Below are 25956 nucleotides of genomic sequence, written 5' to 3'. Positions count from 1 at the left end.
CAGCTCTTCGGTTACAGATAGGCTAGTACTCATGTTTCATGATTTATCGCAACGCATTGCTCAAGCACTGAACCAATTTCGACAAGAACAAAGAGAATTAAAGGAACTTCAGCAAATCACGGGAATGAAAGGAGAAAACAAATCCGAACAGCGAAGGCAAGAAAGCGACCCCACCCGGCGGACTATAAGGGACCTAGCCGACTACATCGGGCTGGCTAGTACTGCTGAGATGGCCGAATTGAACAGATGGGTGACCACGCTCCAAACGTCAGAAACCAAATTAGCACATTCAGAGGAACAAATGTTGACTTACTTAAATCGTACTGTTCAAAGAGTCAATATGCAGGAAGACCGGTTGAATAAACTAGCAATAATCGAATTAGGGTGGAACAAGGTCATGGAGTCACTACGGAGGGAGAGTTCCACCACGCCCCAGTACATGGAGTTGCTGTTAAAGTTGTTGCAAGGAACATCGGTGGTAGACCTGTACACAGGCGAATTACGCTTTCATATGGCGGAGGATATCCGAAAGCTTAAAATGCTCGCGTCGGGACAGATGCCACCGAATTTACTAACCGTTGAAGAATATCGACAAATCCTTCGGGAGGCGCCGAAACAGGGCACCGACTTTTCTTTCACCCAACCCGTGGGTGAAATGGTGGCCATGATGCCCCAGGTACCGGTCCAACTATTGCGGGATGACCAAAAGGAACGATTGTATGCCAGACTCTCCATCCCCATCTATGATCATCGCACGGCATTTCAATTGTATCGCTTTCTGCCAGTCCCCATGCATCATCACGATCTGCCCGGCATGCAAGAAATCGTTGACTTGCCCAATCCCTATCTTGCAGTGGCTCAAAATCAGTACTTTCCCCTCGACCCTTTTGAAAGCCTGTTTGACTGTGAGGCCAGGCCTAGACCCATTACAAACTTCATGGATAGACCACATATGTGTGTGACGCCCCAGGCTATAGTAACGTACCAACCAACGGGAAATTACACTTCCTGTACCGCTACCTTGTATTACGGTCCGGAAGGCGGACCGCTGCCACAACACTGCAGGACGAAAGTACAGTTACACGCCAATAGTCTTTTCAGGCACTTAAAGGGTAACATTTGGAGCTACGATCCCAACATGTCCGGAATATTGCGTTTCATATGTCCCAAAAATGGACCGCCTCCGGTTACATTGCATCCGAGTGGAGGGCATGTCTTAATGCCAAAAGGCTGCCGAGGGGTGTCAGGGCAGGTGCAGATACCCGCTACTTCCACTTATAGCCGGCATTATGCGCTGCCAGGAACACACCACCTGGTCAGGCAACATTACAACGCATCGTTTTGGATTACCCAGTCCCCGCTGCAAACCGGGCAGAAGCATGACGAAATTATCAAACAGATTAAATCCGCCCTAGATAAATCTTCTCATCTCTCCATGCCTCTTAACCAATTTAAATCGCATTTGAGTGAAATAGAAGCTGAAGTGAATCAGAATGCAGTAACTCACTTCATGCACAACAACCGAGTGGCCCCTCACGCGGGCACACTGGTAACGGTTATCGTTTTGGCGCTACTGGTGACAATGCTGTGCTGTTTAGGACGCTGCTGCTGGCGTAAGTGTTACTTGCCCAAGCAACGGTCTCACGCTCCACAAATGATGCCGATGGTCACGTTTGCACCCCCTTCCAATGTTGCTGTGCGATCCACTCCGCCACTCCAAATAGCCGAGTACCGAGACCACTCCCCCAGGCGAGAACCAACTGCGGAAACCAACCCCGCTCAACCAAATCGGAGCTCGCGTTCTCGAACCCGACGAACGCGGGTGGTGGCCTTACGGTCCCAGCCTTAAAACAAGCCCGGTACTAGGTCAAGGTGTATTCACTCCGGCGGAACCCAATCAGGTCTAAACTCAAAGCCCTATACATATTTCATGTAAATATCTGCCAAGGTTACCATAATACACACCAACCAACTTGCTGCTTGCTCGCCGATTTGATGGTGGACGGTGTCCTCAATGCGCTCCCGTATGCTCTGGATTAAGTATCCTTTCGCCTCTTCGCTATCTAAAAAAAAGGGAAGGGGGAGGGAACCATTACCACTAACATCGCTACCATGTTCATCGTTCATGTTAGCGAAACGACAGCAGGCCTGAACTAAGGCACAGGCAATGTGTGGCTGTAAATTTACTCGACATGTGGTCGACACTCACCCGCTAATATTGAAGGGCCTTGCGAACGGCCTCCACCAAACGTCCCGTCTGATTGGCAACGGCCTCTTCGAGCTTATCGTCGGACCCCAACGGAAGAATACTTGTCATGGTGGTCTCCATCCGGCCAAATGAACTTGTCTGTTGGGAAAAGAAGCCGTGGTCGATCAAAACAGCCACTCAGAATCATAATGACTCATGAAACCCAGTCTCAAGTAGGGCGGCATCCATCTCCCCATCAATCCGACTTGATCATGAATGGTTCGCATCTCAGCAATTCTGCATATAAAAAGGGGCATAAGGTCCTACAAGTTAATACTTACCAAAGCGTTCATGTCTTGGCTCAGCTGGTAGACCAAGTGGTACAAGCCACTAAAAGCCGCACCCGCTACTAGTACTAGAATTACTACAAAGCACAGACGGCCCCACTGTTCAGTCAACGACATGATGCCAACACCCCCGCGCGTTCAACCCGACTGCCGTCCCCTGGCCGCTGTTCAGCTTCACTGGGCACTAAGACGTGCCGACCCCTGCCTGGCGTCAGTCCGTCATTTGACTCCAGCTCCATTCCGACCTCGGCGATAAATCCTCCAGGCGAACACCGCCTCGTTCCAACTGTCAGACTATCCCTCTTCGCGCGTGACTACAGTGGCCTAGGATAATCATCCGACACCACTCCGACAGCGGAAAACCATGTCCCGCCGTTCCTTCTAAACAACGATGACAGAGAGACATTGAGCACCATTTCCAAATGGCTGCTACCCCAGTCACCACACAATTGAGGTGGGTATTCAGAACATCATTCGCCAAGTAAGTGCCACGGCTTTCTACAAAACGTGACGACAACAGAGGTTAGTCGGGAGCTTTGGCTACAACAGCGTATCAACGATAGACGGCGTATCCACGACACGTTTAAATCGATTTTAGAGACTTCAAGCGGGTTTTTCCCGAATCCCCTGCAACGCTATAATGGCGCAGTCCATTATGTAAATTGGTTTAACTAGTGTCTTGGGTACTCAGCCAGTGTAAAACCGGGTTTCGGCGTCGCCAAAGCTGACAAATTGGGATGGCTATTCGGGAGTTCAGATCGGTCGTGCTGGTCGCGATGGCCGTAAATACGACACCGGCAGTGATGTGCCACCAGTATCCAGAGGCGCCCCATTTTGCTAGGCCGTCGCGGCTGGTATCGATTGGGAATATTTAACCTTTTCTCTATCCTGAGGGGACCTCCATTTACAAGCGACTATAGCGTCACTGGACACCATCAAGAGCGTCAGGTACCCCACTCGACGCCTAGCCCTTCTGGTTATGACCCAGTATGTGTGGGTATGGCTATGGGTGCGTGTAAACCTCGTGTAAAGCGATACTACTAAGTGTATTATACCGCAGACGTATCGTAAACCCGACTGCGGTCTGCGACCACCTTTGGATAACCGTTCTGTATGTATATTTGTATGTGTGTATGTTTGGATGTAGAGGGTATGTCTGTATGTGTGTATGTATGGCCGTGTATGTATGGGAACCTTGTGTAGCACCAGGCTTGTATATGTATTTTAGTGTGCCTACAGATAGCTACCCGCGGCCCAACCGGGTCGGCGGCGGACGGGAAGGATCGGCACACCTGGGGACAGCGGGGGGGCGCGGCTGGACGACCCGCACATCACCGGCCACCACGGCACGGCGGCGCCTGAGTGGCGCGCGGTAGCGATCCATGATACGGTCGCTGCGGCCTTGGGACGGGCAGGCAGCGCCGCCGCTGCGCGACGGCACGCGGGCGAACTGGATCTTCCCGACGGCGCGACGAACGCTGGGGTCGCTGCGCCTACAGAGGCCGCTGCGTAAGATGCGACGGCAGTGAGTGAACAATCACTGTCATACGCATCGCGACGGCCACGAGACGCGCTGCAATGACGATGGTGCAGCGCAGAGCTTGAGATGCAGGAGATGCGACGGCAGTATGTGGACGCTGCGTAAGATGCGACGGCAGTGAGTGAACGGTCACTGTCATACGCATCGCGACGGCCACGAGACGCGCTGCAATGACGATGGTGCAGCGCAGAGCTTGAGATGCATGAGATGCGACGGCAGTATGTGGACGCTGCGTAAGATGCGACGGCAGTGAGTGAACGGTCACTGTCATACGCATCGCGACGGCCACGAGACGCGCTGCAATGACGATGGTGCAGCGCAGAGCTTGAGCTGCATGAATGGCAGTATGTGGACGCTGCGTAAGATGCAACGGCAGTGAGTGACCGATCACTGTCATACGCATCGCGACGGCCACGAGACGCGCTGCGATGACGATGGTGCAGCGCAGGGCTTGAGCAGTGCGTGCCCGATCACTGCACCCAGGGTTGCGACGGCCACAACACGTGCAGCTCAGAAGGTGTAGCTGCAAACGCGGAGGCAGTGCAGGCATTTTACTGCCACAAGAGCCGCGACGGCGGCAAGAAGCGGCAATGATAATGGGGCGGCGCCGGACACGGGGATGGTGGCGACCGCCACTGCACAGTGTCGCGACGGTCCCAGTTGGTGCAGCGCCGGCAGACACCGCTACGGTCGCGTATCCCTGGTCGCCAACGGAAGAAGGACACCGGGGGTGGCGGTCACAGATTGCCCCAGTGTCGGGGAACTGCGGCCGGCCCACGACAAAGATGGCATGGCAGACTACGGCGCGACAACTGCTGCCCACACTTGCATCGCTTCGGCTTCCCTCCGGCGCTGGCAGCTTGATGACGTACATGCGGCCCTGTGTGCCGCCCCGCTGCGGCCGAGAGCCACGCCGCCTCCACAGTGTACGACGGGGGTCCGAACGCTGCCGGCCCCGCCCGCTGCTGGTCGCCGTCCGCTGGTTGGGCCCGTCGGTGCCACCACCCGCCGAGACTCGGTCACGGCCAACCCAGGTGCCACGCTCGGGTGCTCGACATCAGCCGGCGGCCCGCGATGAAGCCGTTGGCCGCGCTCCGGACGCTGCGGCCACACGCCACGCCGCCTACGACGGAGCGCGACGAGGGTCCGGACACCACCGGCAACGCCCCCTGCTGGCCACCGACCGCTGGCTTGACCCATCGATGCCCGCTCCCGCCGTGGCACGGTAACGGCCACGACGGGTGCCGCGCTCGGGTACTTCGGACCTCAGAAGGCGGCCCGCGCTCTATCGGGTGCCGCGCACAAGACGGAGCTGCCGCGCACAACCATCACGGTGACCTGCGCCCTACCAGGTGAGAGGCTACAGGAAGTGACCGCACGCTGCCCGTGCCATCGGCCCGCGCGCTGCCATGTACCGCGTCACGACGGGGCGAACACCCGTGCGTGCCGCCGGCCCGCGCGCTACCGTGTGCCGTGCTGAACAACAGCGAACCGTCGGCACTGCCCGTGCGGTCCACGACGTGGTGTGCCGTGCTCGGGGTCGCAGCCAGCTGCCAAGTGCCGCGCCGTGACAGAGCGAACTTTCGTCCGTGCCGTGAGCTGGCACGGTGCCGTCTGCTGCGCTGCAGTACCACTAGCCCACGCCGCCTCAGGCAGCGGTTGGACCACCGTGGCCGTGTGACCCGCTGCGGATCGGACATTCGCACGCTGCCCGTGCAGCCAGCCCGCGCGCTACCGTGTGCCGTGCTGAACAACAGCGAACCGTCGGCACTGCCCGTGCGGTCCACGACGTGGTGTGCCGTGCTCGGGGTCGCAGCCAGCTGTCAAGTGCCGCGCCGTGACAGAGCGAACTTTCGTCCGTGCCGTGAGCTGGCACGGTGCCGTCTGCTGCGCTGCAGTACCACTAGCCCACGCCGCCTCAGGCAGCGGTTGGACCACCGTGGCCGTGTGCCCCGCTGCGGATCGGACATTCGCACGCTGCCCGTGCAGCCAGCCCGCGCGCTACCGTGTGCTGTGCCGGGCAACAACGAACAGTCGGGCGCTGCCCGTGCCATCGGCCCGTGATGCTGATCGGACATTCGTACGCTGCCCGTGCAGCCAGCCCGCGCACTACCGTGTGCTGTGCCGGGCAACAACGGCTGTGCCGGGCAACAACGAACAGTCGGGCGCTGCCCGTGCCATCGGCCCGTGATGCTGATCGGACATTCGCACGCTGCCCGTGCAGCCAGCCCGCGCGCTACCGTGTGCTGTGCCGGGCAACAACGAACAGTCGGGCGCTGCCCGTGCCATCGGCCCGTGAGATGCCATGCGCCGCGCCACGAAGAGGCGGACACCCGTGCGGCCGGCCCGCGCGCTGCCCGGTGCCCCCCCCCCCCCCCCAGAGTAAGGGGATTTTTCCCTCCTGGCGAAGACGGGGGTATTTATGTAGGACAATGTCTGCAGTGTCTGTAGGACAGGATCGTAAACACTGAGCTCGGAGGGTATTGTATACTGTACTGAAGGGTTTATAACTGAAATCGCAAAATTATTAGCCTGCTACGTATTCGCCTGTTATTTTATTATGTACTGAATGTTTTGTAATTGAAATCGCATAATTATTAGTCTACTGCGCATTCGCCTGTTATTAACCTGTTTATTAGTCTGCTACGTATTCGCCTGTTATTAAAATGGTATAGTGTCTTTGTGTAGTGTAGTTCCATCGCGTAGTCTTTTCACCAACGTCGAGCGTCCGTCTGTTTTTGTTGGTTGGGCATAAAGGAGGCCAGCGTGGTAGGAACCAGGCGCAACGGTTAGTCGGTCATGCCTCGGGTCGGCTAGCTAGGGCGTTTCCGCCTCGAGACAGTACATAAGCACAGTGTGAGGAGGAGTCGAGGCTCAGTGTCTGCCTGCCTTAGTGCTGTGCTGCGCTGTGCCCGACTGCTCATCAGGCTGCTGGCTCTACTGGCTCGAGGTAGGTTCCTATCACGCAGGGATTGTCGCGGGCTCAAGGACATCCCTTAGCTAGGATAGGAGCACCTGGGTGGAGGATTAGGTAAATTCGCGCGTCGATTGTCGTTAGGGTATTGGTAGGGTAGTACGCAGAAGTCATATCGTCAGGGATCAAATGTTTCACTCTAGCAGTCCTTTTATAATGTTCGGCATATACAATAAATGGGGTTTGAATTGACCAGATGCATTTGGAGACGGGTTGAGTCGGAGGAGAACGGAGTTTGAGCGGAGTCAGATTCATTCGGTACCTTAGTTGGACATCAAGGCTCAGGAGCTTAGCTCCAAACCCACGAAGGGCGCGCTAAAAACCGCGTGTGCTTCAAAAGGGCGGAGTTATTCACCTGAACCACGATGCATAGTCTAGCACAATTAGATTAGAGGACAGTGGCCCGTGTGGCAGACGGGGTAAAGGCTGGTGACGTCCCGGCCTAACACTGCTCCTGTAGAGTAACGTAGATATCCGGAGGGGAGGTAACGAAGGGCCTACAGGACCGGCCTAAGCCCCCCTCACAGCATGCGTTTGGCAGCAAAATATGTTTGAAACATATTTTTACATATTTTAAAATAAAGCCAAAAGATCATATTTTTTCATGGCATTGTGCATATTTCGATATGACAACTAGATCTCGCTGTGCATGTCAATATATAAAAAGTGGTTCAACTGGCCCCGCTCTCCCCTATAGAATCGGTACGGGTCTTTAGCCTATTCTCACGTCTCACGTATGACACAAATAAAATAACGGGCACTTCATGGCTTCTGGTTAGATATTTAAATTAATGAAGGTATACCTTAGTTTGTTAAAAAAAATTGTAAATGCCCACTCACTATTCGTATTTCGTCATTTTCTGTTTGGCACAGTTACTGATCAGTGATCAATCTGTTGTTTCTCTTCCTGCATCTCGATCTGACTTCTGAACCAAGTGTTTTTCTTGATATAGCTTTGATAGGTATGTAGACTGGGTACTTAAATCTTTTGAGGAATTGCTTTTTAGCTTTAGGCTAGGTAATAGGTACCTACCTATGCTTGAAAGAAGGAAAATAAGCTGTAACTTGACCTAATTTGGTTCATGTACGTAATCTTCGAATTTTAGTAGCTTTATCTTCAAGAAGGAAAATCTTAAGAGCTTATGACAAGAAGGAAAATAAGCTTTAGGTATCTTGAATTGATCCAGTTAACCCGCGCCCCGCTGGGCTATTCAGCCATACGCGCCCTGCTGGGGGGGGGGGCAGATTCTGCCCCCCCTGTCTAACTTCCGAACCGATGGTCGTAGAAAGACGGGGAAAACGGCAATCGAAAGCTCTCAACAAGGCGGATCGTTAGAGCCCAAATTTTTTTGCTTAAGTAGGTCAGAGGTCAGGTCAAGGTCAGGTCAAGGGTACAAAATGCAAGTTTCTACAGTATCGGCCTTGCACCGTAGTTGCCGAAGAATGGACTGAGACTGATTGCCCAAAACGTGTTCTTAGACTACCAAGACAATATTCGTTGCACACAATGTCATTCAAAGGTCAAGGTCAAGGTCAAGGTCAGGTCAGGTCAGGTCACCAAAAACAAAATATAGAAAAGGGTATGTGCGACACATGTTTATGGGTCATTTTACTTATAGAATTCAATAGGCACACTCAATAAGTGATATGGACCACCTCTGGATGAATTTCAGGTCGAGGTCAGGTCAAGGTCAGGTCAAGTGAGGTCAAATTTTGAAGTTAGTTGTTAATGCCTAAAAAGGTGTCTATCCGATGCAGTTTTTCACGGCGAATCGAATGGTGCTATTTTTGTTTCCGTACGAGGTCTAGAACTTCCAAAAAAAATCATTTTTCAAAATTTTGGTGTGTCGTGACGTCATGAAATTTTGAATAACTCCCACATTTTTTAACCGATTCTTCTAAAACTTGGTATGTAGGTGCACATAGACCACTTCTTTGACATATATTCCGGTTTTTTCGATAAACTCAAAATTTTGGATTTTATAAATATTTTCCCAAAAAAGTCAGTTTTTTGGAAAAATTTTGGCCAAAATCCAAAATTTTCAAAAAACCGAGATAGCCATTTGATAGACAAAGTAGAATCACGTATAACCTTTTTTGTTACGTCTTGATTCCTTTAAAAATGAAGAAGTTAGCGGCGTTTGAAATTTTGCCGTTTTTTAGGCGAAAATGGCGAACATGACGTCACTAAAACGTCAATTTCTCAAAAATTTTCCGACGGATTTCGCTCAAATTTTCAGGGAACGTGTCAAATTGATGTATGATAAGGTACTGAAAGTTTAACGTCGCTGGCGTAACGCGTTTAGAAGTTATTGGCGAAAAACGGGAGGGGGGGCAGATTCTGCCCCCCCCCCAGCGGGGCGCGGGTTAATGTACGTATCCTGATGCTCAAATTGTAGGAGCTTCATTGTCAACGGCATTACTTCAATTACTGAAAGAGTAGCCGAGCTATAATCAAATGATTATTTAAATAATTCTTTAACAAATTTATTGCAATGCCTTAACAGCAAATAAATGCAAATGATAAGCTGAAGAAACACTTTATTCACTCGATTTTCTGAGCGCGAGAATGCCCTCGCTGAAATTTATTTGGTCGGCAATCCACTTTTCAGGAGAATTCTTCAAGCATGTTGGTGTTTTCCATACTTTGCTATCACGTTTTCCATAAATAATTTATTTATTACACATATGTGTGTCTCTAAAAGAAATAAATGTCCCATAAAAATTAAAACACATAACTATTGCTGTTCGCAAACAATACGCATAATTTCCAATAGCGACGGCGACAAGACATTGACCAATCACGTTGCGTGTTTCCTGCTGGCGTTGATTTGTACTGTGGGCAAAATGGCGTGAATAGAATTACCATACTATTCTCTTTATAAGATTGCGTGAATAGGGTGCCGTAAATAGAGTGGGGTGGAATGATAGTACGCCATTTGGTAGCACAACCTTTATAAGATTGGGCCCAGAAGCCTCATTATGCAAAACCCCAGAATTTGACCTTTGACCTGGCCTTGACTCAAAAGTTGACCTCAATCTTAAAATCTAAAGAGTGGTTTGGGAAGGTCTCGTAGAGACCGTTCGAACACCGCCTCGCGGGGCTCGATATGACCATTGGTTCTCGAGATAACAGGGAGGAGGGGGATCGGATCCGACCCCCCCCCCCCCCCAGGCTGTCGTGGGTACGGAAATAGCCCAGGCGGTGCCGGGTTAATATTTGAAAATATTTTTGGCTGCATATTATTCTTTTGGCGTTCAGCTGTCACTAGGACACGAAAAAATATGCCCATGATTTCAAGAATGCCCGACACAGCCCGTTGAATAAAAAATTATAACGTTTTACAAAAACGCAATTTTTGAAAAAGGCCAACGAACGATTTTGATAAAAACTACATTTTTGGAATCAAGCTCACCGTCAGCTTTCGAATGGTATATTCCGTTTCTTTTGTGCATGAAATGACCTTCCGACGAACTGTGATTCCGTGCTATCGCGAAAAATTCCTATGAGGGGGTGGGAGGGCGGTAAGACCCCCTCACCGCTTCGCCCCTAGTGCTTCGCAAAAAAACGAGTGTGTACAGTGGTGAGTCTCTAGTTCAGTGGTCGGCAGGCCCTCCGGGGTCGTGCCCCCTTTTCGGGCGCCAGGCAGGGCCATTACCCCCATCCTACCAGACACCATTGCATACACAACAGAGCTCACTGAAATGTCATACCTTTCCGTGACTCTTCGGGTATTTCGGGTGTTATTATGTAAAAACGTCGGATCACGACAAAATTTTACCCTCGAGCCGATCATTTTTTTTTTTATCTGCCATAAAACATGTCATACATTGACACAAATAACTGTTGACTTGTTAGGCAGTTGTTTCTTGAGATCATGGAAGGTCATAAAATTTCAATTCTAGAAGGTACAGCGGGTTCCGATCTACTCCACAATTGTCATTGACCCTTTGAAAGTATTCAGTCACCCAATAATGGCCAAGGAAGTTAACCGTCACCCGTATTGGTGTTATGCCAGCCGCTAATTTATGGGGGGACCCCTCTTTGTCGTTCGGCCCCTGATCAAGCATGAGCTTCGCGGAAAAAACGAGTGTGTTGCCCGTGACGAGAGGAAGCTGATGATACGCGATTTTAAGGTCCTAGGTCATTGATTGACCTTCCAGGTCGGCTCAATGACCCAAAAAGTCGGAAAATTGAGACCTGTCAGAACTTCGTAAAGTGAGGATGTTGTGGAGTTTTTCGGGGTACTGATCACGAATTTTATCTAAGTTTTGATCACAGATGTCTTCGTGCATTTAGGCCAGGTCGGGTCAGGTCAGGTCAACCAATAGGCGCCCTGCCGGGTATTTATAGTAGGCATCAACAACCACTGACAGCTTCGTAACATGCTACGAAGGCACCAAAATTACTTAGTATATGTTCAAATGGTTGCGAAATTCTAGCTACAATGTATAAAATTGATAAACCTGTACTGAAAATTTCATCGCGATCGGCCGCTTTTTGCGCAAGTTATTCGCGAAAACCCGAGGAAAAGGGGGGGTTCCCTATAATTGCGAAGGTTAAAATTGGGTAGCAGCGTCTTCCTATCGTCACGGGTAGCACGGTCATTTTTCTACCGCAAAGCTCCAGTTCAGATTTCAGAGGCCGAGAGGCTGGGGTCCGATCGGCCCCTCCCCGTTTACGTTAGCTGCTATGAAAGCGCCAATAGAGGGGCGACGGTTAGCGTCCGATCTTTGAACCCTGAGACCAAACAGGCGTGATGTCTGTCCCATCAAGGGAGACATTAATTCTAAGATAAGGCTTTCTCAGAGCCAAGAGGCCCCATTACCCCCCGCCGAGGGGCTCCATTACCCCCAAAGGAGGCATGCCCCACCATTTGCCGACCCCTGCTCTAGTTAATCTATAACCGTAAATTTGCAGTCAGTGGCCTGCTAAGAGTAAGATGTAGCCGGCATAGGCGGGGATCGGCCGGCGCGGGAACGTTTCAGAAACAATATTGTGTTCTGTTTACACCCTTGATAGTTGATGCTTTAATTTTTACCAGCCAATTTTGTATATATTTGACCATAAGACTGGCTGTACATTTTTGAGCATTCACACAAAAGTTGACGCGAATCGATTATAATCAGCGGTGAAGGGCGCAGTGCAAAGATGGAACCGTCCCGCACCGGCGCAGTCTACCGTTCAGCCGGCTATATAGTAACGGCCGGCTCCGGTCGCCGCGCCGCGGCTCCGGCAGGATGTTTGATTTTACACCGCTATTTCTAGAAAAGTTACGGATCGATTTACCTATCGCTTGCACGGGAAGATCTGCAATTTAATTCTGGACAGGTAGGTACTGAAAATTAGACGTTACATCAGGGATGCGGAGTCGTGGTAGCGATTTCCGACTCCGACTCCGACTCCGGGCTCCTGGTCGGCTCCGACTCCGACTCCGACTCCGACTCAGGGGCGGATCCAAGGGGGGGGGGTCACATGGGTCATGGCCCCCCCCTTGAGGCCCGGGGGCCCAAAGACCTTCCAGGGGCACCACCGGCCTATCAGGGGTATCACAGTCCTGACAGGGGCACCACAGGACCGCCAGGGGCACCACAGGCCTAGCAGGGACACCACGGGCCTGGTGCCCCTGGGCCCTGACAGGACTGTAACGCCCCTGACAAGCCTGAAGTGTCCCCGGCAGGCACGTGGTGCCCCTGACAGGCCTGAGGCGCCCCTGCAAGGCCGGTGGTGCCCCTGGCAGGCCTGTGGTGTCCATGGCAGGCCTGTGGTGCCCTTGCTAGGCCTCTGGTGCCCCTGACAGGCTTGTAATGCCCCTGGAAGGACTGTGGTGCCCCTGGGCCCTGACAAGCCTGAGGTGCCCCTGACAGGCCAGAGGTGCCCTTGCTAGGCCTGTGGTGCCCCTGGCAGGCCTCTGGTGCCCCTGACAGGCTTGCGGTGCCCTTGGAAGGACTGTGGTGTCCCTGGGCCCTGACAAGCCTGAGGTGCCCCTGACAAGCCTGAGGTGCCCCTGACAGACCCGTGGTGCCCTTGTTAGGCCTGTGGTGCCCCTGGCAGGCCTCTGGTGCCCTTGCTAGGCCGCTGGTGCCCCTGGCAGGCCTCTGGTGCCTTTGCTAGGCCGCTGGTGCCCCTGGCAGGCCTCTGGTGCCCCTGCGCCCGGAGAGGACTGGTGCCCCTGAAAAGTCTGAAGTGCCCCTCGGCAGGCCCGTCGTGCCCCTGACAGGCCCAAGGTGCCCCTGCGAGGCCGGTGGTGCCCCTGGCAGGCCTCTGGTGCCCCTGGCAGGTCTGTGGTGCCCCTGGCAGGTCTGTGGCGCCCCTGGCAGACCTGTGTTGACTGGTGCCCCTGCTAGGTCGCTGGTGCCCCTCACAGACCTGTGGTGCCCCTGGGCCTTGACAAGCCTGAGATGCCTCGTTATGCGCCAAACTCCATATAGAAGCGGACATTGGGGTTCAGATTGTTATTATGAGTAAAATATAAGTCATTTTCTTCATTAAACGGTTGTTTCTCTATGCGGCGATCATTTATGAAGCACGCCACACTTAGTTACCAACGAGCGATATCATAATAGCTCCATTTTTGGCAGTATACTGGCTGCGGCCGAGTGCGACGGTGGCGCCGACTATCGGCTACTCGTGCAACTAGGCCTCGCGGTGGCTCCGGCGGCCAAACTTCAGATGAAAACGTCCCTGTGTGGAGACTTAACGATAAACTGAAAAATGCGATATAATGCAATTAAATTCAGTAATATGCGTTTACCCTGACGTGTTTTTTACCAATATTCGGGGAGAATTGGCACCGGGATTTGGCAGGAGAAGATAAAATGTTTATGAACATTCCAAATTGTATTATACCTACATTGTATTGTCAAAATATGTCTCAATATATGCGAGACGTCATGCTGTTTGCCGTAGTATAGCGAAATTGTTTCATGAAAGACTCAATACAAATATAACGGGAGTGATGTATCTTAATTTCATTTGGTGGTGCAAATATTTTTTTCATCCATGTCCCGATCCCGGGTCGAATTTTTCTCTCCTATGGATAAAAAGTGCAGAGATGTGTTGCTCAGTTAGTGAGCTACAGCGTAGTATAGCGACATTTTTATGTAAGCTGCCTATTTTTTCATACTGTGCTAGTTTCCACGAAAATCCGTGCATACACTGACCAATATTTTTTTCTTCCATGGCCAGATCCCAGGTCCAATTTTTATCCGCTATGGATAAAGAATGCATAAATATGTTGCTCAGATGGTAATCTACAGCGTAGTATAGCGACATTTTTATGTAACTACCCTATTTTTTCATACTGTGCTCATTTCCACGAAAATCCGTGCTTACGCTGACCAACATTTTTCTCTTCCATGACCAGATCCCAGGTCCAATTTTTATCCGTCATGGATAACAAATACATAGCTATGTTGCTCAGATAGCGAACTACAACGTAGTATAGCGACATTTTTATGTAACTTCCCTATTTTCTCACACTGTGCTCATTTCCAAGAAAATCCGTGCTTACACTGACCAACATTTTTTTCTTCCATGGCCAGATCCCGGGTCCAATTTTTATCCGCCATGGATAAAAAATACATAAATATGTCGCTCAGATGGTGAACTATACCGTAGTATAGCGACATTTTCATGTAACTTTCCTATTTTTTCACACTGCGCTATCACCCATCAAAATCCGTGCTCTCACCGACCTTAGTTCTCTGGCGTTGCCGATAGGCGGCGCTGGCGTCGCGTCCCGCGCTATGGCCGCGCCTGGCGCATAACGTGGCTATGACAGGCTCGTGGTGCCCCTGATAGACTAGTGGTGCCCTTGCTAGGCCTGTAGTGCCCCTGGCAGGCCTCTGGTGCCCCTGCTACCCCTGCGCCCTGAGAGGACTATGGTGCCCCTGAAAAACCTGAAGTGCCTCTCGACAGGCCCGTGGTGCCCCTGGGCCCTGACAGGCCCAAGTTACCCCTGCGAGGTCGGTGGTGCTCCTGGCAGGCCTCTGGTGCCCCTGGCAGGTCTGTGGTGCCCCTGGCAGGCCTGTGTTGACTGGTGCCCCTGCTAGGCCGCTGGTGCCCCTCACAGGCCTGCGGTGCCCCTGGAAGGACTGTGGTGTCCCTGCCCCTAGGGGTGCTCATGGGCCCAACAGGCCCGTTGTGCCCCTGACAGGCCTGTCGTGTATACTTGCTAGACCTGTGGTGCCCCTGCTTCCTGGCAGGCCTGTGGTGCCCCTGGCGGGCCTGTGGCGCCCCTACAAGGCCGTAGGTGCCCCTGACAGGTTTGTGGTGTCCCTGGAAGAACTTTGGTGCCCCTGACAAGCCTGAAGTGTCAAGGACAGACCCTTTAGACGCCAGGGTCAAGTTCGTCGGACTGACAACGATTTGCTTACCTGATAACGTTCCTGGTGAGTACTCATTACTCAGCGTCCACAACATATATACACATAGCACATTCATATATATGTACTTGCTTACAATTGGTAAATGTGGTTGTGGCTAAGAGGTAAGATACTGACTAAAAAAAAAAAAACTGAAAATGGGGGCACCACCAAAATGAAGTGGACGAAATCCGTTGAGTTTTTAATTTTGGGTATAGGTAGGGGCACCACTTCGATTCATGACCCTCCCCTTGGAGTTTTCCTGGATCCGCCCCTGCTCCGACTCCGACTCCGGGTCTGATGCGAAATACGACGCAATCATTAACACTGTCCAATCATTGATCACAGTTTTTTCATAATCTTTTTTGATACATAGTCACTCATCCACATTCATCACGCCTTATAAGAAACAAACAAAACATTTAAAATTGCCCTGTGCGGCCCACCTGGCCAGGTCGGGCGGCGCCCTAATCCCGGCAAACACCACCCGACCCCGGGGAGAGCTGGGGGATACCTCCCCGACCGGGGAGATCTGTGGGATACCTCCCCGGTGCTCCAGGTGGGCCGCTCCCCCGACCCGCCCCGCCACTCAACTACGCTTGCGAGCGGCGGTGCCCCAGGCCCCAGGCCACCGGCCGGCCCGGCGATCCCCGAACGGTTTCCGGAGTCCGGAGGGCTCAGGGCCGGGATGGGGCGGGGGTCATTGACATTCGCAAGTTGAAAGTATGCGGCTATAAAATTTTCATATAAAGGCTAGCAGTTTTTATTGTTGAGGAAACAAAACAAAACATTTCCGAAATTTATTTCCAGAAAATTTATTTCTAGATATAAATTTATTTCCAGCAAGCAACGCCACAAATTTTAATAAGCTTCCCGGAGTCGGAGTCAATGCAGCCTGGTCGACTCCGACTCCGACTCCGGCATCCCTGGTTACTGTAATAAATAGGTATGTAGGTGTGGTGTCGGTTATTGACGAAAAACAGGTGGGGCTGGCGAAATCCGCCCCCTTCCAGTGCGCATGCTACGTTGCACTTCTTGTGGTTATAGCATCCAAAGTTATCGTTGGACCACTCTCTAATTTTCTCAGCACGTGTGACTTACGTGTAGCGGAAGTCGATATCTAATTCGAGCAAAATCGAAGGTACCTATCTCAAATCTCAAATTAAATTTTAAGAAAGTAGTTCATAATGGAATAGTTTCAGAATTGTCAAAAACTGTAAAAAAAAATTGCCGGATTTACCAAGCATAACTCCTTATGTACATACACGTTTAAGTTTGTTTGAAATGAATATCTTCAAAAATATTGAAGCTATTGTAAGATTGCAATAGGGGAAGACGGGGAACACCGACCCCCTTAACCTTTTAGGGTCCGGTCTAGTCACGTAATTTTTGGCCACATGGTCAATCTCTCAGTTTCATTGAATTGTTGCATTAATTTTACATACATATCCACCATTTGTTTTCTTGTAGTTTTTTCATAATGGCATTATTCCAGATTTAGTAAATGCCTACATTTTCTGGGGTAACACCGCCCACTGGTAACACCGCCCGAACTCAGCAGGCAACGAAATTTGCAATTTGCTGAACTATTAAGTTGTTCTTATCGTAAATTTCGAGGCGTTTTAGTATATCCCTAAAATACACTTGGAACAATTTTATCATATCCATGGTAGGTACATTGTAGTACTCATTTATGCAACTAGACGACTTGAAGACCCAAAATTTCATTTTCTCGAAATTTCTCATTGTCCTCTAAAACGAAAACATAGCAACAGCGTTCTTTCTTTTTTTGAAATGCATCACTCCTATGTCAGGTATCACAATGTGCTATTAAATACCAAATTGCCCAAGTGGGCGGTGTTACCCAAGGGTCTGCATTTTCTTTAAAAATCCTTCAATATGGCAGCACGACAAAAATAGCGCTCGAGCAGAAGCACAAAATGTTTGGATGAGTCCTAATTATGGCAAAAAATACTACTTTAGGACCATTATCTGTCAAATAAGATAAGTTTTCCTCTGCTAATTATGCTACAAAAAGTATAAAAACTATTCACGAAACGTAAAATTCGGAATTTCTCGCAAATCACCTAAAACCAAGGCCATCTATAGACCTAAAACAATGCGGTGCACTGCCCATCCGTGCATTTCTGTTGACGTCACGGTGCCGAAAGACAGTCAGCTGTCGCCTAAGACCTGTTCATATTTCTGATATCGGGGTGGGCGGTGTTCCCCAAAGGGCGGTGTTCCCCCATCTTCCCCTACATGTCCAATTCTGCTAAAAAGCAGAAGTTTAGCCGCTTGTATCACTGTAACCCGAGGGCATATGACAAAATCCTTTCACCCTCAGAGGTTTCACCCAATAAGTACCAAATAAACCGCCGGTGGAAACCAAAAGAGAGAAGTATACCAAGTTTAAACAAAATCGCAGAGGTGGCCAATTTTGGCAATCCCGGTTGACATGGAATGCTCCAATAACGTCACGTTTGTTGTCCAGATATGAACAATTTACGGCCATTTTTAGGGGGCCGGCCACTTTTGCCCCGTCCATTTTGCCCCGCGCATAGGTACCGTCCAAGACAAAAATATTCCATCTTGGCTATGAGTGGGGGAAACAACATTAAAATTGGTGGAAGACATGCACGCTAACCATACAATGCATGATCAAGAACGCTTAAATCAAATTCCCAACGGTTATGAAATGAAATAACATTTATAAAGCGTACTAACAGTAAGCCACCAGGGAAGAAATACTTTTCCGTGTATCACAGAACAATGGCAACGAGCCGGAAACCCCGGCGTGGCTCATTCGAACGACCGCGAAGAGGACTAGCTATAGGGTAAGATGTCTAATTAGCGACCCCCTTAATTTGAATCGTCACTGCTCACGCTTTATGGGTGCCTCTGTTTTACTGGATTGCTTTTCGGAGAGATGGTTCATTTTCCTATCAGAACCTATTCATTTTCTTCCCCAATATCCACAAACTTATTTGAAGTGAGCATTTTGGCAAACCATTGCAAAAAAAAAATTAATAGGGAACTCGTCCCGATTAGCGACCACTGGTGGATCCAAGGGGGGGTGGACAACCAGAGGCGGATCCAGCTCAGAGTTTTTTTTTGGGGAGGGGGGGCAAACCATAACAATTTATCGATTTTTTCCATGCCTCGTCCATAGGCGTAATGTTAAAGTTATGCCGTTTGGGAGGGGCAAATATCCATTTTGCCCCCCCCCCCTGGATCCGCCACTGGGGGCAACCGGGCCAAAATCAGGTTTAGGGGGCCAAAATGGGATTTGCCCCCCCCCCCTTCTGCAACTGATTTCGTCCCCGTAAAATCGCCTCTGGGACGCGATCGGCAACATGTGACAAATATGCATGTTAGACAAACAACTCAGTGCGTCGTACTCAAAGCATACGTGAATACCTAGCTACTTCCTGAAGCGGATGGACAGCAGTAAGCCGTTAACCAACTCAGCAACAGACTGGGATATGCTGACTTCGCCCTCGCAGGCCAAGCTTATCACACTGAACAGTGAACTCGAATCCGGTCTCAAAAGTCTGGTAATTCTTAAGCTATCCGCTGGATTCAGTCCTCCGAAGGATCAACGAAAGTTATAGGGGAGAGTGGGGCACATTCGTGCATGGGGCACATTCGTTTTCAGCAGTTTATGGGAACACGAGTGACTGCACGAGCTAAAGGTAAGTTATGAAAGAAAATGTGTCTATCATTGCCGCCCTTCGTTCACTGTAGAAGACAACACTGCAGGCCGCAGGGTTATGCTCGACTTCAAAAATTTGCCGATTCGACTCATCATTCAACTTCAGAAAGCTCTGACTTAACTCTGACTCAAACAAGGAGCTGATTTTTTTCCCTTGACTCGACTCAAGTGGCTCAATGAAAATATGAGTCGACTCAAGCTTGACTCAATTTTTTGTTGAGAGTCAAGTGTGTTGACTCCAAATTGACTCAGATAAAAAGTTGTTGAGCGGGGGGGGGGAGTCCGGCAGCTGCAGGGCCAGGCCTAAGTTGTTAAGCGGGGGGGGGAAGCTTATATATATATATATATATATATATATATATATATATATATATATATATATATATATATATATATATATATATATATATATATATATATATATATATATATATATATATTGTTCCTAGAAAGTTTATTCGCTGACTGAGGTTCCTTAATGTTTGACTCAACTCAATGTCAAAAGTTATTCTGCTGACTCAACTCTGACTCAACTCAACACCTTAATAATTTTGTCCGATTCAACTCTGACTCAACTCGACAGCTCAACATTTTATCCGACTCGACTCAAACCTGACTCATTTGAGTCAGAGTTGAGTCAAATTTCTGACTCGACTCATGAGTCAAGCACAACCCTGCAACACTGTACCTGCTGTCATGCTTGATAAAAACACAAATTTGTCATATTCGTGGGCTTTCCAAACTTTTCTCATACCATCCATTTTCGTGATTCTGACTCGGAAATGCGGTTTAACTTTTCAAAATTGGGTCCGAAGAAGCTCACTCTATTCACGGAACTGCTGCAAACTTCCCAGTAAACATGCCGACGTCGGCCCGACGTCGGCAACTCGGTATCGGCATGCCGACGTCGGTCCAACCTTGGCACGACGTCGGCTGGATGTCGGATATGCCCGCATGTACCGACGTCCAGCCGAGGTCCAGCCGACGTCGGACCGAGATCAATTGCTGAGGTCCAGCCGACGTCGGGGCGACGTCGGACCGATATCGGCCGCTGTTTTGACCTTTAAAATAATATAAAATCCATGTTTCATGTTTCATAAAGAGCTTCTGTATTTAAAATATCCTCAGGAAACTTAAATCTTCCTCCACGCCGCAACCCCCTGATCCGGACTGGACGGGAAACTTTATCCCATTTGGGATTGCCCGTAAGCCGAGCTCGCCCGTAGCCGGGTGCGGTGAGTGCTTGGGGGCTGCTCGGCCTATCCTTTGGTCAGGCTCAGCCCCGGCAACTCACCAGGGCCGGGCCCAGCTCATATAGAAAGGCCAGTCGGCAAGTGCCACTTTGCCAAAGTGCCACTTATCAAAGGGACACTTTGGGAAACGTTGGTGCAGGTGTGTTTGAGTGGCTATATGAATCCATTGTGGGGTCGCCCTTTCCAATAAGTGTCACGTAACAGCAATGGGACCAGGGACTCTATATGAACTGGACCCAGGGTGCTCGCCAAGAAGACCAATGTCTCCATCCTATCATCCTTCCGGCTCTGAAATGGTCTTGTCAGACCGAAAGGGCATAACCCAACAAAACAAACTAAATTCGCTATCTGGCTGCGTGATGTATTGGTTAGCGCACTAACCTCGCGTTCAAATGACACGGTTCGAATCCCATCGCCGGCTGGTGCTTTTGGCGTGTTGTCCCAGTAAACATGCCGACGTCGGCGACTGGGGGGCTCGAATCCCGCCGCCGGTTGATATTTTTGGCGCGTTGTCCCAATAAACATGCCGACGTCGGCCCCGTCGGTCCAACGACGAACGATCTCGTCAACCTCGGCAAACGACCTCGGCCCGACGTCGGCTCGACGTCGGCTGGACTTCGGCTGGACGTCGGAACATGCGGGCATATCCGACGTCCAGCCGATGTCGGGCCGAGGTTGAACCGACGTCGGGCCGACGTGGGCATGTTTACTGGGTTGTTTGTTGAAAAACTGTGATTTTTTCAATAAGAAATTTTGAATTAGGTGTTAGGTGAATTGTTGAATTAGGTGTAATATAGGGCCCGAGAGGCCCTATATTACAAATAACGTTGTGGGGCAGGTTCGTGCACGCACTGCCTAGGGACACATTCCTGCATATTTTTTTCGTTTTTGCGATTTATGACTTTATCTGTAGTAGTGACGCTCGCCTGACTCAGTCTCGGCTGCTTGCGACGTCGTGACAAGTAATTCACGTGACCTTGGAGAGGTCACGGAGGCGGGTCGATGGCCGGCGGTTGGCACATTCTTGTTGGCCAGCCCATTCTTTCTACATACTCGTATGTTGTGCAATGCATTCTTGTGGAAAGGAATCAAGTAAAATGAACCCCTGCCAATTTCTTTTGGTAAATTTCTGGCAATGCCCGGTAATTCCTCCAATTTTGCAGGGTGCACGGAAGTGCCCCACCCCATGCACGAATGTGCCCCAATCCCATACCTGGGGCAGTTTCGTGCAAACGTTCAGAGTTATTAAAAGTCATTTTTTCTAATAGATGCGGTAACTTTAGAGGATAAGTTTTAAAGAGGGAAAATATCTGCAATAGTTCCTTTCCATCAACAATTTTGCTTATATATGTTTTCAAATATAACCTTATGTTCAATGATTGCGAAATGCAAAAGGTTCCAAAATTAATTACAAAATGAATATATTTCGGACACTGTCCTTCTTCAGTTCAGAATTGCAAATAAAATCATTTAGTCACAACAGCGCCAGAATATGTCGATAACAGCTAAGTTAGGAAGTCTCACATTGGTAAATTCTCGCGCAAAATAGACAACCATCTTACAGTTGAAATGTTCACAAGGTACCCTTTCATATAAATATAATACATGTATCCACAATTTACACATTAATTCATCCCTATCATCTATCAATCACTAGACCACAAGCATCTAGTCGTCTATTCAACCATCGAGCCATGCAATCAGTCAAACATCCAACCATCCATGTACTCACACATCACTCAGCTATAGATAATTTGACAATCAAGTCATCAAAGGCCACCATCTTACATCAAAGAGTATAAGTACTTTACCATTAAGCCATTCATTCAAACCTCGAAACAATACTCAATCGTTCAATCATTCATGTTCATCCATACATTCATACATTCATGCATTCATGCATTCATTCATTCATTCATTCATTCATACATTCATTCATACAATCATCCAATTATTCAGTCCTTCATTCATTCATTCATTTTCTCACACACCATTCATCAATATGGTTGAATATAAAAGCCACTTGTCATCAATACACACATGATCAGTGAATCAGTGGCAAAGGCATCAGAACAGAAGACGTTACAATAGCGAAGTTGTAAATGCTAGAGTACGACAGGACAGGATCAGTTACTCATTTCTTCCCTTGGTCTATGACTCGTTACCCTTTAAATGATGGCCCAGGCCGCTATGTTGCTGTTTAGAGCTGGGCGAATCTGTTTGATCCAAAGAGACTCCGCTATTTTCCTGCCTCTACTTTCATCGCATGCCTGCAGAATCTTTGCCCTTACATTATGGGGTCCCGGCCGACACTGGGGATGCTGTGTTCGAAAATGCTCGCCCCACGGGGAGTCATTCCGCTTGTTTTTAGCATCTCGCAAATGTTCGTTGTAGCGGAGGCGCACCGAACGTCCCGTCTCACCAACATAACTCTGGTTACACAGTTCACACGTGAGCTGGTACACCACACCTGAGCTGTGGCATCTTCCTTTCAGTCCGGCGGCGCACGAGTGGCATCGAGAGCCACCGGGACAGGGTGGAGCCTGGAGGGCTGACCGGACCAGTTGGTGCCTGATTGTGTTCTTATTAGTCCAGGCCAACCCCAGGTCAGGTTGGCTACTCCTCCGGACGACTGACTGGACCGCGTTGGCGAGCTCGTCGTCGACAAATGGTAGCACCATTCTGACTGCGGAAGCATTCGGTCTTCTTGTTCTTGCTCTGGTCGTGTTCATGCACTGGTCCACCGCCTTGTTGATGGTCTTCACGTTGTACCCGTTGTTGGCGAAGAGCTCTCTTGTTTTGTTGATGCTTCGGTGTCGGGCGTTATATGATTGTTAAAGGTAACGTTCGCTCACGCACTATCAGCTGACGGCACGACGACGCGCATGCGTTGTGCGCGGCGCTACCCGCCAGTCGTCGCTCGCGCCCCGAGAGCGACGGACGTGACAGCTAGCGCCATTGGCTACCCCAACCATCCTGACAGCGTCGAATCGAGTCGTGTGAAACACCTTACCCGGTTTTTACCATGGACAGCGCCGCCATCATCGCCGCACTCACAGGTATCGTGCACCGGGGAGATTCATGGCTCGGGACGCTCGCCGCAGTCACAGCCAGTGACACATCGGTCCGCAGTCGCCTCAGCGGCACGCTACTGTGACTTCGGTCTATGCTACTGTGTATGTTCTGGCGCCTAATGTCACAACTAGGCTATGACCGCAGCCCCATAATGACCGACGCAGTGCCGGCCAGCCCGCGCCGGACACCCTCGCTGCAGGGTTGCATGCTTGCAATCTCGCACTGCCCGTCGCAAGGTCAGTCATTCAAACGGACTGGACACCTTCGATGCAGTCTCGCAATCAGTGCATTTCAAACTGCCCGGCGCAGGGTCGGCCAGCCCGAGCCGGACACCCTCGCTGCAGTGTTGCATGCTTACAAGTTACAACCTCGCACTGCCCGTCGCAAGGTCGGTCATTCGAACGGACTGGACACCTTCGATGCAGTCTCACAATCAGTACATTTCCCGCTGCTCGGCGTACGGTCGGCTCGTCCTGGGCCGGACACCCTCGCTGCAGTGTTGCACGATTGCAAGTTCGCACTGCCCGTCGCAAGGTCAGTCATTCAAACGGACTGGACACCTTCGATGCAGTCTCGCAATCAGTAAATTTCACACTGCCCGGCGCAGGGTCGGCCAGCCCGGGTCGGACACCCTCGCTGCAGTGTTGCATGCTTACCACCTCGCACTGCCCGTCGCAAGGTCAGTCATTCGAACGGACTGGACACCTTCGATGCAGTCTCGCAATCAGTAAATTTCACACTGCCCGGCGCAGGGTCGGCCAGCCCGGGTCGGACACCCTCGCTGCAGTGTTGCATGCTTACCACCTCGCACTGCCCGTCGCAAGGTCAGTCATTCGAACGGACTGGACACCTTCGATGCAGTCTCGCAATAAGTAAATTTCACACTGCCCGGCGCAGGGTCGGCCAGCCCGGGTCGGACACCCTCGCTGCAGTGTTGCATGCTTACAACCTCGCACTGCCCGTCGCAAGGTCGGTCATTCGAACGGACTGGACACCTTCGATGCAGTCTCGCAATAAGTAAATTTCACACTGCCCGGCGCAGGGTCGGCCAGCCCGGGTCGGACACCCTCGCTGCAGTGTTGCATGCTTACCACCTCGCACTGCCCGTCGCAAGGTCAGTCATTCGAACGGACTGGACACCTTCGATGCAGTCTCGCAATAAGTAAATTTCACACTGCCCGGCGCAGGGTCGGCCAGCCCGGGTCGGACACCCTGGCTGCAGTGTTGCATGCTTACAACCTCGCACTGCCCGTCGCAAGGTCGGTCATTCGAACGGACTGGACACCTTCGATGCAGTCTCGCAATAAGTAAATTTCACACTGCCCGGCGCAGGGTCGGCCAGCCCGGGTCGGACACCCTCGCTGCAGTGTTGCATGCTTACAATCTCGCACTGCCCGTCGCAAGGTCGGTCATTCGAACGGACTGGACACCTTCGATGACGATGCAGTCCCACATTTCAAACTGCCCGGCGCAGGGTCGGCCAGCCCGGGTCGGACACCCTCGCTGCAGTGTTGCATGCAATTACAACCTCGCACTGCCCGTCGCAAGGTCGGTCATTCGAACGGACTGGACACCTTCGATGCAGTCTCACAATCAGTAAATTTCACACTGCCCGGCGCAGGGTCGGCTCGTCCTGGGCCGGACACCCTCGCTGCAGTGTTGCACGATTGCAAGTTCGCACAGCCCGTCGCAAGGTCAGTCATTCAAACGGACTGGACACCTTCGATGCAGTCTCGCAATCAGTATATTTCAAACTGCCCGGCGCAGGGTCGGCTAGCCCGGGCCGGACACCCTCGCTGCAGTGTTGCATGCTTACAACCTCGCACTGCCCGTCGCAAGGTCGGTCATTCGAACGGACTGGACACCTTCGATGCAGTCTCACAATCAGTATATTTCACACCGCCCGGCGCAGGGTCGGCCAGCCCGGGCCGGACACCCTCACTACAGTGTTGCATGCTTACAACCTCGCACTGCCCGTCGCAAGGTCAGTCATTCGGACGGACTGGACACTTTTGATGCAGTCTCACAATCAGTACATTCAAACTGCCCGGCGCAGGGTCGGCCAGCCCGGGCCGGACACCCTCGCTGCAGTGTTGCATGCTTACCACCTCGCACTGCCCGTCGCAAGGTCGGTCATTCGAACGGACTGGACACCTTCGATGCAGTCTCGCAATCAGTAAATTTCACACTGCCCGGCGCAGGGTCGGCTCGTCCTGGGCCGGACACCCTCGCTGCAGTGTTGCACGATTGCAAATTCGCACTGCCCGTCGCAAGGTCAGTCATTCAAACAGATTGGACACCTTCGATGCAGTCTCGCAATCAGTACATTTCAAACTGCCTGGCGCAGGGTCGGCCAGCCCGGGCCGGACACCCTCGCTACCTTGTCCACCCAAGAGCGACGGACGTGGCGGCAGAACGAGACATCTGCACGACACAGGCGACCTCACACGACTGGCCAACACTCCCCGCGATGGAAGTCCTGCCATCACTGCGGCAC

The 25956-nt window shown here is 50.9% G+C and overlaps 1 long non-coding RNA gene across 1 annotated transcript; it reads right to left on the bottom strand.

The window, feature by feature from the left end:
• Window positions 1–1387: 1387 nt before the first annotated feature.
• Window positions 1388–2591, bottom strand: LOC122384884. Its single transcript, XR_006257112.1, has 3 exons — window positions 2530–2591; window positions 2210–2347; window positions 1388–2063 (listed from the first exon to the last, which is right to left on the bottom strand). It is a non-coding gene; the product is annotated as an uncharacterized LOC122384884 (long non-coding RNA).
• Window positions 2592–25956: the final 23365 nt, after the last annotated feature.

Source organism: Amphibalanus amphitrite, unplaced genomic scaffold (assembly GCF_019059575.1).
Source record: "Amphibalanus amphitrite isolate SeventyFive unplaced genomic scaffold, NRLGWU_Aamphi_draft 000014F_arrow, whole genome shotgun sequence".
NCBI classification, from domain to species: Eukaryota; Metazoa; Arthropoda; class Thecostraca; order Balanomorpha; family Balanidae; genus Amphibalanus; species Amphibalanus amphitrite.
The sequence above is the reverse complement of the archived record's forward strand: the minus strand, read 5'-3'. Positions and strand labels throughout refer to the sequence as shown.